The sequence below is a fragment of the Amblyomma americanum genome, chromosome 1 (genome assembly GCF_052857255.1).
Source record: "Amblyomma americanum isolate KBUSLIRL-KWMA chromosome 1, ASM5285725v1, whole genome shotgun sequence".
Lineage (NCBI taxonomy): Eukaryota > Metazoa > Arthropoda > Arachnida > Ixodida > Ixodidae > Amblyomma > Amblyomma americanum.
In genome coordinates this window covers 511,618,958-511,636,949 of record NC_135497.1, presented here as the reverse complement: position 1 = coordinate 511,636,949, position 17,992 = coordinate 511,618,958, and the positions used below count along the sequence as shown (strand labels likewise).

At 45.4% G+C, this 17,992-nt stretch overlaps 1 long non-coding RNA gene across 1 annotated transcript; it reads right to left on the bottom strand.

Moving 5' to 3' along the window:
- Window positions 1-675: 675 nt before the first annotated feature.
- LOC144106779 (uncharacterized) lies at window positions 676-11,177 on the bottom strand. Its single transcript, XR_013309113.1, has 3 exons — window positions 10,802-11,177; window positions 3,894-4,057; window positions 676-1,016 (listed from the first exon to the last, which is right to left on the bottom strand). It is a non-coding gene; the product is annotated as an uncharacterized LOC144106779 (long non-coding RNA).
- Window positions 11,178-17,992: the final 6,815 nt, after the last annotated feature.

The following is a 17,992-nucleotide window of genomic DNA, read 5'->3' as shown; positions in this document are numbered from 1 at the left end:
TGCTTTCTCCATGGAGCCGGTTCGGAAACACTTCTCCACCACCTCTGTTCTCTCATTTAAAGGTACCCCGTTATGCATTGGAGCCTTTCTTCTTTTGCTATGCGGAATTCACAGAGCAAGAATTCCAGCAATCTCGAGGGTACGTTGTTCACACGTCCCAAACGCTCCCTCCCTCCACGAGAAGTCAGCTCGGGGACGCAGTCAGCGCAGGGAAACAAAGCGATGGGGTCTCACCTCTCGGCCATGTTAGCGTGGTTTTATAGGTTGTTAACACATCTCTCAGTATAGTTCTATGCACATGTTCGTGCGCCCCAGCCAACTATTCTTATTTTTAAGAATGAAAAAAATATTGGAAAATTGCCTTCCTTCTACCGATGCAGCGCCTTCGACGCTGATTTGCAGGAAGATGTTTAGGACCACCGAAAATTTTTTTTTGTGAGTTCACTAAACTAGCCCAGACAACCAAGTAAGACTAAGGGCCAAGTTTTAAATCTGTGACTTTAACCCCAACAGAACTCTTCCTGAATTACCACTTATCCTCGAAGAGTTCTAGAACACATGCTAAATTTTTATCTTCGCGTGCTATAGCTTCGTCACCGTAAAGAGACATGCTTCAGTGAAGACTATAGACAACCCACAAGCAGCGCCAACTTTCTTTATTGCAAGACTGCCGTATAGACCACAGGCTTTTCCATAAAACACGTAGGAGTCAGGGACGATTAACAAAAAACAGCACCTCAGCAGATACGAATCAACATGAGCACAAGCTCTCGGTCAAAATTATGCACAGATGAGAAGGCCCCTCACCGTCACTGCCAAGTGCACTTAAGAGGTGAAAATACAACATTAAGAACACAAAAATAAATTGCTACAAACGATAAACGACGTAACCGAGGCATGCTCCATGCAAACGCTCGGGAGAATTCCCGACGCGTCAAGAAAAGAAAAGGGTGGTGATAAAGTAGGAGCGTCAAGGCAGAGCCGTGCCAGAAAACTAGGAGAAAAGCGCAGCAACCCTGAAAAAAAAGAAAACAAATACCACGCCCATATATTATATAAAAGAACTGAAGCGGAAAACGTGAGAAGAATAAAACGTTATTGGTTACCTGTATTTCAGGTCAATGCTTACTGTTTAGTATGCGCTTTGATTCCTACTAAATCTGAAAAGCGAAAACCGGTTTCTTTTTACTGGTTTCCTTTCCAGTACCCACCAGCCATCAAAACGGTTGCTATGAATTATTTCAATATTTTTGAATGGTTTGCTTGCTGCTACTAACTGGTGATGTAGATCTTCACCGAGGGCCTACCACCAGCTCCGTGTCTTCACTCTAACATATGGAATCATTTCATCTGCAACTATCAATTTTGGTCGGCTTTTGATCAAATGGATGTCACATCTTGGTAACAGTTTTCTTTGAGTCTCTGAGTCATAGCAATCCTGCAAGAAACTGAAATATACTGAAACCTGTAATAGTTTGTCTTCCCTTTTTCTTCCGAACACATTTAGGTTGGCAGGGCTCAGACGCAACCGCGTCGTGGTGAATTACACTCATTAGTAGCTAAATTATAAAACTTTAAAATAAAAAAGAAATGTTATGGCTACATCAGCAGTTTATTTTGATTACATCATACGTGAGAAGTTATTCGTGAGTCGATCAACTCGAAAAGAAACTAGTTAACTTCGCTTGCAGTCAACCACAGGTGCCTCGTTTTCCGCCTCGTTACAACTAGATTTTATCAACGAGGAATGCAGCATATATAACTCTATCGCCCATAAGGAGCACGGAATTAAGGTATTTTGTTACAAATGCATGCTTAGTTGGAGCTGTCCTTTGGGCTGTCTAAAAATATTCCATCGGCATGCTTAAGTGCAAAGGCACTAATCCGGAGGTTCAGAGGCTAGAAAGACCATCTCTTGCCGATATTTGTCCACTCTGTCTCAAGAATAGAAAAAAATGGGAAGAAAAGGAATTAAAAAATATCCATGAAGGGGAGTAGAGCCCGCGGAGACGCGAACAAAGGCCGCTGCGCAAGACTACGTGGATATCGATCACCGCTGTTTTTTCATCATGGCATATCCTGCACGAGGTTATGCATGTATAGAAAGAGGCTATACACAGAGTATTTACTAAGCACTCAGCCAGTGGCTGCACAGCATTAGTTTGATAAAAGGCAACACAACTAAAAGGGCGGCAAAGATTGACACGGCCTCAAGAGCTGAAACCAGTCCGATAGAAAGACTGTTCTGTCATAAACACCCTAAGTTGTAGCCTGCGATGCTTCAACTGAGGCTATCGCCACAGCCGAACACGCCTCGTATTAAACTCCACCGCACTCTTTCTCTGTACATTGCAGAGCGTCGTCTTCGCTAACTTCTATTCGCTCCATCCCTCGGCACTAACCGCTCATTGTCGTCTTCTGCGTAGCACAAATCCTTGCTTCGCTATGATGGAGATATAAACAATCTCTGCAGATTTTTCTTGTCAGCTGTAGCCTGGACATTGCCAGGCGTTTCGAATTATTGCTTTGCTTAAAATAGTTTCCAGCCGTTTGCTATGTATTGCTGACTTTTGAAAGGATCTTCATGTCAATATTAACGAAATCGTTTGGCGGCTTTCTTCATCTCCTGTGTATTTGTTTGATGAATTTCGTTAATCCGGCGTTATCTGCAATGCTGAGCCAGCTTTATCTTATCCTTTTCTCTATCGAGCACGACAGCTTCTATGCCTGAGTTCTATATTCACATTCTCACAGCTAACCAGCTACTAAAATTCACACCTGCCTCAGACAGACAGAGTAATTTAACTTTACCTAAACCATAGCTTATACATAGCACTTCGTGATTGCAAGGCATACGTGATCGCTTGTTACTTAACCTGGAAAAATGCCGTTTGCTTTCGTTCCTTTAAAAGAATCTGCTTGGGTCGGTGAAGTGGCTGGCGATATGCACAACACCTTTAATGTGGTGTGTCTCGAAAATCCCACTTAGACTTGACGCTGTACGAAATGTGTTGTCTCGGTGGACCTCACCAGTCACCTGATGTGTAAGGTGGCATGCGACATGCCGCCACATAGGTATGTGTCATGCCTGCGCACAGTCACGCCTGACTGAATTTGTCGACACTCATTCAATGCTAGGATTCCCAGAAATAGCTCTAGCTATGCAAAAAGTACATTTTAAAATAAATTTTATTTAAATATCATGTTTCGGAAACATGTAGTTTCGTCCCTCTGAGGCTATGACAACTGGAAGCATATTGAGCCGCTGTCAGTGGATAGATAACAGGCCAGAGAAAGTGAGTGCCGGAAGTGATAGATATTGAAGTTGGGGGGAGGTGAGCCAGAAAGGAATAGGGCATAGTAGTTGCGCGGTTTGCTTTTTCACTTTTGTTGCAGGCGCATAGGTGGTCCATTATAAATAGGGGTCGTGGGGGAGCATCGCAGGAATGATTCTGTCGGTGTTGCAACCTCAATTTTGTTCTTTGTTTTCTGAGGCATGCTTTTGAATTTTGTCGTGCTATTCAGGTAGCACCATTTGACATGGCTCCGCCAGTAAGAAATTATCTCAGCACCTTGCAATGCTTTCTCAACAATCAGTCCATAATAGTAGCTTAGCATTCCGTGACCTTTGTGATTTACGCATTATTTTAACGGGACGGTTTAAATTTTAAACTGAACCGAGTACTTTTATCCAACGAGTTGTTTTCATAGCACTGCCATACAAACTAAAGTTTACTGCTGCCATTACTCAAACCATTACTGCCATTACGCAAACAGAGTTCATTGTACTCTGGTGCTTCTTTCTGCGGGCAGAAAGAATTTCGAGCCGTGAAGAAAATAGGTTGGGGGGCGCTGATAGGACACCTTAAACCGCGAAGAAAAGTTCTGGGTACCTGGAAGAGCTTCAAGCCATGAAGAAAAGTCGCCGAGAGCGCCGCTGTGCTCCTATTGTCGTAAACCGGACCCCGCTTCCAACACGTGCGCGAGCGCCCGTTAGCTGCCGCCGATGTCTAGCACGGACAGATATCGGCGCCTCGCCGAGTTCAGGCGGCGTCTCCTGCGTGGGCACGCGTAGACCGGTTCTGTCGTATGTTAAGAGAGCCGACTTTGGGCGCGTGCACCAAAAAACGGCCCTTGGAGCACACTTGCAGAATATCGAGCGTCCTCTACAGTTTGCCAACAGAAAACCATCTCTCCTCATGCTAACCCCTTCAGTCAGCAGAGCAGGAAGCGAAAACGCGGTTTGCAAACGTTGGTTGCTGGTTGTAAGCAGCCTTCCTGTACGTCGGCAATTGTACAAGTTGTCCATTCACTTCTGAGAAAATGAATGCTGCACGTCGGCAATACCCTGACGATAGATCTTTGTGTTTGGTTGCCTTAAGGTGTAGTGACGCGAGGTAGATGAGTTCATGTGTCTGAAAAAGCGTTGTCCGCATTCTCTATGCACGCGCTCACGTTTCCCCGCTGAGAGGTATACGAGCACAGTGAGATCACGACTAAAAGAATAAAAGAATAGCGACGCCATGCGCACTCAAAGCAATAAGAAATAAATGGCAATAAAGAATAAGATATCTGCCGTTCTGCAGTGGTAAGCGAGTCTCATGATAAACTGCACATCTCCAACCAAAATTCTTTCATTTTAACCCAACGTTTCAAACCCAACTCCGCTCCTTCATCCGGGGTGACTGTGAGCAGTAGCTAGCGTCTCTAAGTATGGAGGGGAGGAAGGGGTCAAAGGAACGAAAGTTTTGATGCGAAAGGCGTGGGGGAAGGGGAGGAAGGGGGAGAGGGTTAATGCTGTTAGTCACGTCGTTTCACTGTGGGGAGGCTGCCAATGGCGTCTTTTTTTTCGTTGAAGTCCTTGGGCATACACTGGGAGCAGGTTTTCTTTTGCGCGGTTGATGTTGATCGGGGTGGTTTGGATGGGCCAGGATTCCAGAAGGAGCCTTTTGTGGTAATTTGTTTCGGTTACTAGGATGCTGCTTTCTTCGAAGTTGATTCTGTGGTCTGAGTCCTCGGAATGAATGTTCGGCTACAGGATCGCAATCTCTTGCGAAGTTGCGGACGTCGTTTTTATGTTGCTGAATTCTTTCTTGGAGGTTTTTGGTTTCGCCGATGTAGTTTGCGTCGCACTCGGCGCAAGGAATTTTGTAGACAATGCCTTGGGCTCCTTCTCTCCGCGGCCGGTCTTTATGAACCGGTAGGCGAAGCGCAACAGTGTTTGTGGGCTTGTGCGCAAACTGCAGACCCCCTTTTTTCGGTTTGGTTTGGTTTATGGGGGTTTAACGTCCCAAAGCGACTCAGGCTATGAGGGACGCCGTAGTGAAGGGCTCCGGAAATTTCGACCACCTGGGGTTCTTTAACGTGCACTGACATCGCACAGTACACGGGCCTCTGGAATTTCGCCTCCATCGAAATTCGACCGCCGCGGCCGGGATCGCACCCACGTCTTTCGGGCCGGCAGCCGAGCGCCGTAACCACTCAGCCACCGCGGCGGCTCCTTTTTTCGGGAACCGGGCGATGGTTTCACTGACACCTCCGACATCAGGTAGAGTGACGTATTTTGGTGGTGGCGTTGGTCTTTGTGCGTTGATTTCTTGGCGCATGTTGTCGTGTTTTTGACGTCGAATGGTGTTTTGAATAAAGTTTTTTGTGTAGCCGTTCATTATGAGTTCTTTGAACATCGTGCGTTGTTCTTTTTTTCTGTCACGTTCTCTGCTTGTTGTGCAGATGAGACTGAGATGTGCAGTTTATTATGTCTTCAGACCCAATTAGACAGGCAAATTTGTCAAAATGTTTAGTTTTTTAACCGAGTTTCCTGATTTTTGTGTTCTCATCAGCGGTGTTCCTTTGTCTTTGATATAGTAGCGTTGGAGACTCGATGCACCATGCTCGACCCATTTCTTCGCCCAATGATCTGTGGTGAAATGGACAGTTTGCTCCATTCGACTCATTTCTTGCCACACAAAGCGAAAACACGTGCTTTTTGAAACTGTCACCAATTACGTGGCCGCAGAAGGGTCTCGCCTATTCACAATGGTCGGCTTTATTTTTTACTGTACACAGGCCACAACAACACTGTGCACTCACGTTGCATGACAAGGAACGAAGTAAAGGCTCTAAGGAAAAGCCTTTCAGCGTGCCGTCTCTTTCAGTGAGTGAGCAGATGAGAACCAAGGCCACTCGATGATATGATTCAATCGAGCGGCTGCATTGATACCAACATCTGCTTCCGCACGCTAGTAGAACAACAGCGGGCTACCAGGGTCGCATTTTTTATGGTGGCACTGAGGCTTCAATTTTGGATTTCGAAGTGGTCTGTTTGTATGTCTGAAATTTACTTGACCTGAAATAAAATAATCGGAAACGTTTTACGGCTGCGAGTGAGCTTCGAACCCGGGGCGGCGAGAACACATCAGTTTTGCTGGTTACTCCATTAGACAACTGCAACATCGCCGCAGCCGAATATTCTGCATCCTAACATACCAGTCTCTTGCGCTGTGTTTTGGATATCATCCTCTTCACCAACTGCATCCGTGCGCAACGGAACCGAACACCGAAACAGCACTGAAAACCGAAGTGCTAGCACTCCTAACTGCATTTGGCGACACCACGCTGAATCATCCGAAATTTGTTTTTGTGACCCTTTTTACCTGTTCCATGCGCTGTGCTTTTAACAATGCTGGTGGAATTCCATTGGTCGGTGGAAGGCAATAAAGAATGTAACTGATCTGCAGAAACTCTGATGTCCTTTCAGGCAGATTTTTGTCAGCGTGTGGAAAGACCCTTTGCCAGGACTGGCACATTAGCGGTTGTGTTTTTTTTATCAATCAATCAATCGTTTTGATTTCATCACAAAATGATGAGGGTTGGTTCAGGCAAAAAGTGGAAACAACTTCCACTTGAAACAGCCTGAATCACCCGTATACATGGCTTGCAGCGAGGAGGACACGTGTACACAACAAGACAAAAAAAACGAATAATATTTGCGTGCGAAATAAAGCGCAAAACATTTGGCACTTAAGATATACATTCTGGTAACTCAAGAAATATGTCATGCAAGGCTGTCACTAGATCTCAAAATATACCAAAAACAGAAGTGCTTTAAGTGATTAATATGCTGTTTCAGGCACAAACAACATAAATAACACTACAATCGTAAACATATGTCCCTGATGTCTTTCTGATTGCAGGTGTCAATACAGACGTTGTTCAAGATAAGCTTATTTAGCAGTACTGGAACGTTATGGCGCTGCATTTGATCACCATATGTAGTGCGTGAAAAAGCGATCCACCAAAATTCACGATTTCGAAGAGTATATGTTAGATCATTTGGTTTTAGCGCACACATGTCTAGAAAGCTATCATGGATATGGTGAAGGGATTTTTTATACCTTCTGGCTAAGTAATATTCGTAGAGCTTTGGAATTTTGATGATATTGAGGCGGGTAAACAACTCGTCCGTGTGAGCTCGGTATTCAGCATTTGCAATAAAACGAATTGCTTTCTTTTGTAGTCGAAAAAGTTTTTGGATATTTGTCTCCGTGGTACTGCCCCAGACCAAGAAACAACTAAGATAGGGCAAAAACAGTGCATTGTACACTATGAGTTTGACTGACACTGGTAAACAGGAGCGATATTTTGCAAGAACACCCGTGCATTTTGAAAGTTTAGATGCAACATTGTCAATCTGAGCGTTCCAACTCAAATTTTCGTGAAAAATAACTCCTAGTGCTTTAACAGAATGTGAAACGTTTATAATGGAGTCCACCATGCATAAATCAAAGTTTTTAAAAATTATACGTTGCCTGGGGTGGAATATAACTGCTTTTGTTTTTTGTGTATTTATGATTAGAGAATTTTGTTCACTCCAAGCCATCAGTTTTCCTAGTGTACTGTTTACAACTGGAATTTTTGAATCAGGAGTGTCGACTTTAAAAAGCATAATTGTGTCGTGTGCGTATATTATGTACTCTGGTGTGTGGTTGATGTTCGTGATGTCATTTATGTACAAAAGAAACAATAGCGGACCTAAAATGCTACCCTGTGAAACACCGGTTTTAATAGTCAAAAAAGATGAGGCCTGCTTTGTTATTTCTACACATTGAAGACGATGCTGCAAATATGTTTTTATAAGGGACAGAGGAGTGCCACGATGGCCTAAAATTTCCAATTTTCTTTATAAACGCTGGTGATTAATGCGGTCGAATGCCTTAGAAAAATCTATAAATACACCTAGACATATTTGTTTATTTTCTAAAGCACTCAAAACAATCTGTTTTTGCATCAACAAGGCGGTTTCAGTAGACTTGACCTCCAAAAACCCGTACTGCTATGAAGAAAGTAAGGAGAATTTAGCGCAAAACTTCGTTAGTCTACTGTGGATAACCTTTTCTAAACCTTTAGAAAAAACTGGTAGGATGGATATAGGCCTATAATTTGACATATTATTTTTGTCTCCACTTTTAAAAAACACAATGACTTTAGAAATCTGCATTATTTTGGGAAACTTCCCAGAAAACAAAGCAAGGTTATTTATGTAGGTAAGTGCAGGAGCTACCAGACTGATAACATGTTTCACCGGTCCTATTTGAATGCAATCAATATCGCAGGCTTTACTGTTCTTGAAAGAGGTAAAAATGCTGCAAATTTCATGCTCATCAGTTGGTCCAAGAAAAATACTTTCAGTATTACGTCTTATATCCAGCCCCACAGTATCATATGATGGCACATTACCGACAATGTCTATGAAAAAGTTATTGAATGCTTCTGCCAATTCTGATCTTTGTATGTGATGCCCTTCAAGAATTAATCCACTGACAGGAGGTGCAGTTGATGCACAACAGAATAAATGATTAAGTTTGTCCCAAACGTCGCTGCTTCCCTTACAGGCTTCAAATTTATCATGCAGGAATGCTCTTTTCTCGCGTTTTAAAAGAGCAGTCACCTTATTTCGATATTGTTTATAGTTCGCCAAGTCACTCAATGATTTAGTACTGAGAAATTTTTTAAAAAGCTTTGTTTTTTTCTTTATCATCTTTAGATGCGTTTTAGTAATCCAGGGCTTGCTGTTTTTTCTCTTTGTCCTGACAGCCTTTTGTTTGAAATGTTGTTCATAAATCATTTTAAATATAGAAATGAACGACTCGTAGGCTTCATCCACGTCCTCAGAGTGGTACACCTCATCCCAGCTGATGTTTGCGATGCTCGTTAGAAATGTGTCAAGTGTAAGGGGTGCAATATTCTGTATAGTAAAGGAAGGTTCGTCGTGCGCTACTTTATGAGTGTCTTCTATGAGCATGTAAATAGGAAAATGGTCACTAATATCCCTACAAAGCACACCCGAATGCACATGGCTTGCGTCAATATTCAAGATAAATAAATCGATTAAAGTTTCTGTGCGGACGGTGACACGGGTCGGAGTTTCTGTAAAAACGGTGAGTGCATTTGATTCTAGGATCGAAAGTAACTCTGTTCGAGCAGGCGAGGGTTTAAGAATATCGATGTTAAAATCTCCTGCAAGAATAACTTTGAACCTGCTTTTGTTCACGGATTCCAGGATATTGTCAAGGAAAACGAAGAAATTATTTAGGTTAGAATCAGGAGGCCGGTAAATTACACAGCACATGTAATTACGAAATTCCAAAGTTAGACACTCAACATATGCATTAATAATGCTGAGCTCTGAGATCAGTTCGAAACCCAGTCCATATTTCGCCAGAATTGCTACACCACCACCAATTTTGTGTGAGCGGTTCAGGAAAAAACTTTTATGGGGGTTTGTATACTTCTTCCTTTGATGTATACCATGTTTCTGTTAACATGATCACGTTGAAGTGAAAGGAAAATTCATTTAAAAAGGTGGCCAATTCTTCTTCTTTATGTCTTGCGGAACGGATATTAAGGTGAAAGCATGTCAGCCTGATATATTTGTGGGAACGAACAACGGCATTTACATCAGATGGGGGCACCGCCATTTCCATTTAAAGAATCTTATCAAGGTCCTGTGTTTGTCGGATATGAACGACATCAGATGACTCCTCTTTCTTTGCAAGCACCTTTCCGTTTTTGATCCAAACAAAGCTCCACTTATGCTCCTTCTTTTTTGATATGGCCATTACAAATAACTGCTTAACTGCCGGGCATAAATGTTCATTGATAAAAACAGGGGCGCCGGGGGAGTGGCCAAGATCGTCTGCCCAAATGCGCATCTTCTTCGCCTTCTGTAGCACTGCATCACGCTTGGAGCGGTGCCGGAATTTGACAACAATATTCGGCACAGCATCTGAGTTCTTTTCTGGCACGCGGTGACAAATTTCAATGTCATCATCAGCAATGGGCACGTGCAGAAGTTCCCCAATGTCTTGAAGAATCTTAGAAGATGCTCGTCCTGTTGTTGAGGTATGCCTTTTAGTTCAAGGTTACAGACCCTAGAATACTGCTCGGACGCCGTGATCCTCTGCTCATGCAAGTTTGGAACTTTTTTCAGTTCTTGGCATTCAATTTCCAGTTTTGCATTTTGCTCTTTGAGTGCCTTGTTCTCTGACAGCAGAGTGTCGTCTTGATCACTTAGAAACGAGAGGCTTGTCTTCAGTTCCCGTATTTCAGTCCTTAAATCTCGTTCCATCTTAGCTTTGAATTCTCGCACCTCCTTTCTTAACTCGTCACGAAATTGGGCCAGCTCAGCCATCTCGAGCTGCTACCTTAGTGGCTCAATGCACAACACACAACACAGGATTCTGGCAGCAGACAGGACGGCAATACAGAGAGAAATTTAGTGATATAAAAAGTAATTTCCAACCTGCAACAATGCAGAGAAAAGCGTCACACGATGCGTCTATGCCGCCGGCGCTGCTGCCAAGTGGTCGGGCGCCGTCTTCTAGCCGTCTCTATAGCAGCTTCTCCTGGTAGGCGTGTTGCACTTGCGCAGGTATCTTGGCCGTTATCTTCCGCACGAACCTTGGAAGTGAGCGCTGCAACAATGCAGATAAAAGCGTCACACGATCCGTCTATGCCACCCGCGCTGCTGCCAAGTGGTCGGGGCGCCGTCTTCCAGCCGTCTCTATAGCAGCTTCTCCTGGTAGGCGTGTTTCACTTGCGCAGGTATCTTGGCCGTTATCTTCCGCACGAGCCTTGGAAGTGAGCGCTGCAACAATGAAGATAAAAGCGTCACACGATGCGTCTATGCCACCCGCGCTGCTGCCAAGTGGTCGGGGCGCCGTCTTCCAGCCGTCTCTATAGCAGATTCTCCTGGTGGGCGTGTTGCACTTGCGCGGGTATCTTGGCCGTTATCTTCCGCACGAACCTTGGAAGTGAGCGCTGCAGCAATGCAGAGAAAAGCGTCACACGATGCGTGTATGCCGCCCGCGCTGCTGCCAAGTGACAGCCTGGAGACAAGAGTGCGTCCATGGTCGTTGCGGGCCGTTTTTACAGAGGCGCCGACTACGTCATGCTGCACACCGTAGGGGGCAGAAACACAGCGCATTCAAGAAGCGACCACGGACTGCGCTCCACGATTCGAGGAAAAATAAAAGGAGGAAAAAAAGAAAGGCAGGCAAAGGTACAGCAGGAGACCCCTCTCCATTGTCCTTTTCTTCCTCCCCCTCACCACCTGCAAATGGGTGCCCGTGTACCTCTTGTAAAAGACTGTCGCCCTACCTAAGCACCTGCTCACATCTTTGACCCTTCGCGTTACCGCCTCTCCCACTTCATCCGTTTGATGCTCCGAGCAGTGCGTCTTGTTCTCGTAGCCTTTGTGGGAGGAACACTGCCAAAAATTGTGCCCGAAGGGGTGAGGGAAATTCAAGGAAGTTTTGGTTAAGACGATTCCCAATATTTGCTCATTGATTTTAAAAACAAGTGTCAACAGCAATGGCATATCGCTTTAAGCATGCGGCTCGAGGACGGTGTATGATTCGTTCCCCAGTGCCGCAGTGTATCCATTGGTTTCCAATGGGCACAAGTTCTCACGAAGCCTGGCGCTTGGTTTCTTTGAGCTGAAGCGCTCGGAAAATGGTATTTCACCTAACCTTGTCTTGAAGAAAACACTTCATCCCATTGCGCTTGGTGCGAGGTTGACATTGCACTATTAAAACTCATCATCAGGAAAAGAAAACATTTCTAAGAAATGGATACCCAAGATTCTTCACTCGCTGTATCATCCAAAAAGCGAAAAGGATTCAATGAAAACAACTGTATATGCTTATATGCTAAGGACACGCCGGTGGAAAAATCGCGTATGCAGCTCGTACGTAGAAGGTATCAGCGAAACCTTGGCCAGTATTCTCTAAAAGGAAGGGATACAAACTACGCACAAGCCGGCCACCATTATCAGACGCCTCGTCGGCCCCTTCAAAGACAGTCAACCTAAAGAAAATGCCTAAGGCGGGGTCATGATACAATATACACCTTTATTCGAGTGCTTGGTGTCGTAGGCTGTGGAAACCAATCATGGCGCATTTAAAAGTCGCTGGATAGTATTAATCGTTCCCAGAAAACGGCTCCCTCTTCTTACTCCCGCGGTTTTTGTGCTTATAAAGCCCCTGCAACTCCCGGAGCCACACCTTGAAGAAGTTGTAGTTTACTAATCGCTTCAGAGGCAACAACTGACGAAAATACGAAAAGGAAACTAAAAATGCTGCCGGCCCGGCGATTGCTATCTTATCTCTCAAGCACCGGAACTGCAACCGGCGGAAATAAAGGCAAATAGAGAGGATAGCGAGAAGTAAATAGGAGAGTGACAGAAAAAAAAATCTAAAACGGGGGTACGTGTGCACGCCATATGCAAAAAAAAATTAATATGTTCGCGCCACTCGTGCGACAGTGCTTATAAGTACTGTTGCACATATTCGCAACACGGTAAATTCACTGCATATTCTGAACCGCGCGCACGTAGCGTCCTGTCGATAATCGCTGGTGCGAGCGGCACATTGCACAAGCGGGCTGGTTGGAGCGCCCAGCCGCCGCTCTGGAGATAACCAGTAAGCTTTGAAACGTCGTGTTATCGGACAATAACTTCTGTTCATATCTCAGCAAATTTAAATCTTAATCAAGAATATTTAACTGGGCTGTGATTCTTGATTGCTGCTCTGGGTAACGGCGTAGTTACTAGCTTGCCGTACTGATGGCCTACTCTTCGGAATAGTTCCCAGCATGCCATTCTATGAAATCTTCGTTAGTGGTTCATAGTTTACGTACACCGTTGACATAATTGCCGAAACTAGCATCGATTACAGCAATGGTAAAGCTCTTATTGATGGCGATCGATTGAACGATTGAATCATGAGAGGCACTTTACCAACCTAAAAAAAATGTTGTGAACAACCACACACTAATTTTTACATTGGGCAAATCACCTACTGCCATAAAATGCAGCATCAGGTTTGCTGCCTCTTATAGTGCAGCATTCAGTCACTTCTAAGCATACGTGCTGCACTTTCACCACATCGACAAAACTTTCAAAGAGCTGTCTGCTAAGGAGGCTAATAACTGGAGTGCTAAAATGTAGTCATTAATACACGCGATCTTAAAATTTTCAATGCACAGTGCAAGAACCATATACAAGTATGGGTGAGTGAACTCTAAGTGTGAGCGTCCGGGAATTACGCATTTCACTGCTTGAACGAAAGTACCTGGAAGTTTCATTGATTTTCACTGCTAATGCGCACGCAATTCAACTATCACCTATGCCCGTGTCGTGGGGTCACTGTATGCGCCTAAATAAATTTACCTGTCAAGCAAGAGTCTCCTTATAATTTCCTCTATACACCTCATGGTAGGCACGCCCTTTCTTGTAGGACTTTATGTAGCAGCCCATGGTCGTAGTCTCACACCAATGGGAGAACTTTTGATAAAAGTGCGCATTCGTATGGCACGGCTCAACCTCCCAGAGGAACCTACCAAAACAGGGGCACTGTAGCAGGGACACTTTAGCAGGGACACTTTAGCAGGGCCACTGTAGCAGGGACGTGCGCCTTGAAACACACCGAGAGAGGGCGCCACACGTTTCTTGCCGGTGCAGGGAATTCATAATCAAAAGAAAAACAGCGCAGGAAATCTTTTGCTCCACTGAAATGTAAAATAACTTATAGTTATTTTAATGTAGGACATTACACTACCTGAAGCTCCGAGAGCTTGTCGATGTATTTTAAATTAGGGCTTTGGTGAGCGATGAAGTGAAGTCAAGTGGGGTATTATTCGGGACCTCGTCATAGGCTCCATGCTATCGTAGCTCATTGCGCATGGTAAACGCAATTTTTAAGCTACATTAATGAAACTAATAAAAGAAACTTTAAGAAGCATTTAACATATAGGCGAGAGAGCTAATCTCTAACTTTTATGCGCGACTAGGTATTAATATTTTATTTTTCATCGCCATTGAGTTACGCACAGTCGCGCCGCCGGCTGTCGCGGGATGGCGCGGCCGGTTTTCGAGGCGCATGGGCCAGAATCCTGGGGATGAATCTGCTCGTCTTCCATAGGCGTATATGTCACTGGCATTTTCAATAATTTCATTTGTATTTTTAAGTGAAGATGCACACACTAATGCGGAAATAAGCAACATCATCCATGAGTCACTGTAGCGATGAAACTTTCGCCCCACTTCACTCTTGACAGGAAAAATTATGAGCCATCCCCCAGGTCTTCCTAGTTGTAGTACTGACTAAAGCAAGGGAACCCGTAACCAGAATACCTTGCAGCTAAGACGTCTCAAATGCGGCTGGAACTTGATATTTATCATGAGGTATCAATATTCTGCATAATTTTCGCGCACTACACGCATTTTAAATGGGAACTCTCTCTGAAACGGTACTAAGCCTACTTATTTCCACTGCATCGAAGATGACGGCACCTGAGAACACGATGCTTAAGTATAAAAATGAAGCCACAGCGCAGGGTTGTTGGCAGACGCCCCATTACGCGCCATTTCAGTAAGCCCTTCCTTGAGGATATTCCTTGCAGATGTGACAATATGCATTAATCGATCCCGCATTTTTAAAGGGATTTGAAGAATTTCCGAGCACTAAGCTTAAGCTAACTACTCACCAGGCTACAATATGTAACCCGAACGTTTCAATATTTTACATGTGCGACCTTGGAGAAACTTTAACCAAACAAAATTCAAGCAGCGAAGCCATTCTAAGAGGTCAAAAAAAAAGAAGCACTGTTGTCAACGGGATAATTTTGTGGAAATAAGAGTAAAAAAGCTAATGCCCATTTTATATCCCAAAGTCGAGCAGCTAAGCGGAACGGCATAGTGGAAGGCTTCGGACAAATTTAAACCACCTGACAATCATTGTGCAGAGAAACCTCGGTTCACGAGTGTTTTCGCATTTCGCCTCCTTTAAAATTCAGCCGCCGCGACTGGGATCGAAGCCGCAAAATCGAGCTTAGAAGCCAATCACTACAGCCACTGAGCCACTGCGCATCCAGGTCTAAGAGATTGTTCCAGGTGTAGAGCAGCAAAAGATTGATGAAGGAGCTTCAAGCTATCTGACAAGGCGAAAATTCTAAGCATGCAAACATTGCAGCATGACCTCGTTCGTTCCAACCTATCTATAGTTTGGTGGTGTCTGCAAATTCTGGTTGCTAAGGTATAGACGGACTTAAGCCGTTGCAATCGAGGGCCATGGGACGCAGCCGCGCGCAGCGTGCCTATGCAAGCGCAACATACCGTTTTACGTTCCACCCTCTTCTTTCCTATCCAAGTGGCGAATTCACAAATAGTTAGCAGTAGAGCACTCTCTTTGCGAGAACGTGTATATCGGCGCTAATGTCGGATACAATTCAAGAACGATGTGGTGTCAGAGGACACCCCCCCCCTTCCAACCAGTGGCGTCGACCTGCCATAACGTCGCGGACAATCGCCTTGCACATACTAGCGTGCAGATGCTGGCTGTCGTAGCAGGTGCAGGGTGGTTGACCGTGCCGACGTGACAATAATTCGACCCCACTGGCTGGAGGGTAATCGATGAGTGGCGCGAACTCTGAGTCCGTCCACGAAGCTGCGCCATCACGGAAGTGCTGACAGCGCGAAGGAAAGAAAAATAATCGGTGGTTTCTTGAGGATTCATTGCGAAAGGTGCGCGCTACAGACAGTCCGCATCCCGATGCATACGTCCCGCTCTGCATACGGTTGTTACGCCGTACACTTGCAAGTGAAGGCTCTATCGAGCCAATCGAGCTGAAGGGTCTTTGAGGTCCGCCAGTCAACTTAACGAGTGTGGTCGCTGACAACACGGGAGTCTCACATAGAGGTACGGTCGGAGCTTGCTGATAGCCCATATTGCTGCGAGACATTCTCAGACATATAACAGTTGGTCTACGAGCGCGTGCGTGTTCGGCTCGCGTAACTGATGAGCTGTTCTGTACAGTCTTGCCACGGTATCAGTACCGCACCGAGATTGACATCGTTGATGTCAGTGTGGACTTCCGTTACAACGCGTTCATCGAAGTGACCGAATATCGGAGTATTTTCTAGACGGCTACGAAGCTCTACGAATGCGGGCTCTTGTTCGCTTTCCCACAGGAAGACGTGTCGTCCCGAGTCAGTGAGTCTAACGGTTCAGAAATTCTCGACAAATCTTGAATACAGCGTCTCTAATAAGAGCACCGACCTGAGAATCGCCGAACGGCCTTCGTGTCAGTAGATCGCGGAAAACTAGAGAAAGCAGCGGTCTTTTCAGGGTCCGGCCGAACACCGTTGGCGCTGACAATATGACTGAGACAGCGCACTTACAGAAAGCAAAATGACATTTCTCTGGTTTGATTGGGAGCTGTGCGCCTTTGAGAGCCTGTAGCAAATTACAAAAACGCTCCAAGCATTGGTGACAGGTGGTACACAATATAAAGACATCGTCCAGCTAGGCCATACAAGACTGCCGCATAGAACGGTATCCACCAAGCGTTGTAATGTGGCCGGCGTTGAGCACAGGCCAAAAGGGAACACCTTAAACTCGCGCAGGCCGTCTTCCACGAAAGCCAGGAAAGCCGTCTTCTCTCAGTCTCTATCGTCCACCTCTGTTAGCCAGTATCCACTTTTGAGATCTAGTGACGGCAAGTATTTGTCATCGCGCAGTCGCTCAAGAGCGTCGTATATTCTGGCAGCAGGTAAACATCCTCTTTGCTCAAGTGATTAAGGTTCTTGTAATAAAAACAGAAAAGCAGGGTATTGTACTGTTTGTCAATAGCCACCGGCGATGCCCCCGTGCTTGCAGACGGCTGAATGGCATCGTCGAGAAGCACATCAGCAACCAGATTCTCAAAGGCTGCTCCTCTCGTCGGGGAAGCACGGCATGGGCGGTGGAAGGCGAGTCGCGTAGCCTCATCGGTGGTTATAGGGTGCTTAAAGGACAACCTTAAAGAACGGGTGAAGGAGTCTGCAAAATCTGCTAACAGATTCGACAAAATATCCTTCTAAACTAATAGAAAGTGGGGGTTTATTTTGACGGACTGAACAAAGTAGCGTGGACCAGCATCGGCGTGAGGGGTTCCTCCCACGGCGCATGAGCCAGGGAATTAACAAGTGTCTTGAAAGGAGGTGACAGCTATGCATTTAACGAAGCCCTGAAATTCGTTTGTAAAGATTATGAGGAGGAAGTTGGTGGAGCCATCACGTAGTTGGAGGAGGCCTCCGGCAAGTGAAAGTCCCCTCTCATGCTGCAGCGGAATAGGGCCATCCGACATGCCATCGTAGTCGTGGAATAAGTCGGTCCGCCCAAGTACAAGGATGCTGCATCGTGGTGGCACCGTGACGTCGTTCTCAACTATACGTAGAGCGTTGCTGCTGGGAGCTCAGGTGTCAAAGCGCTCGAGGAACGATGGTCAGCGGAGCTGTTCGGGCGGCCGGGCCTAGCGAACGGCAACGGAGTGGCCAAGGCGAACGAGACACGCGGCGCAGGGAGTAGACTGGGTATTAGTGCGACCAGAGATGCTGTTCAGCCTCATGTGGCCGCTTGCCGTTCCAGAGAAAGGGACTGAAACCGGGTCTGAA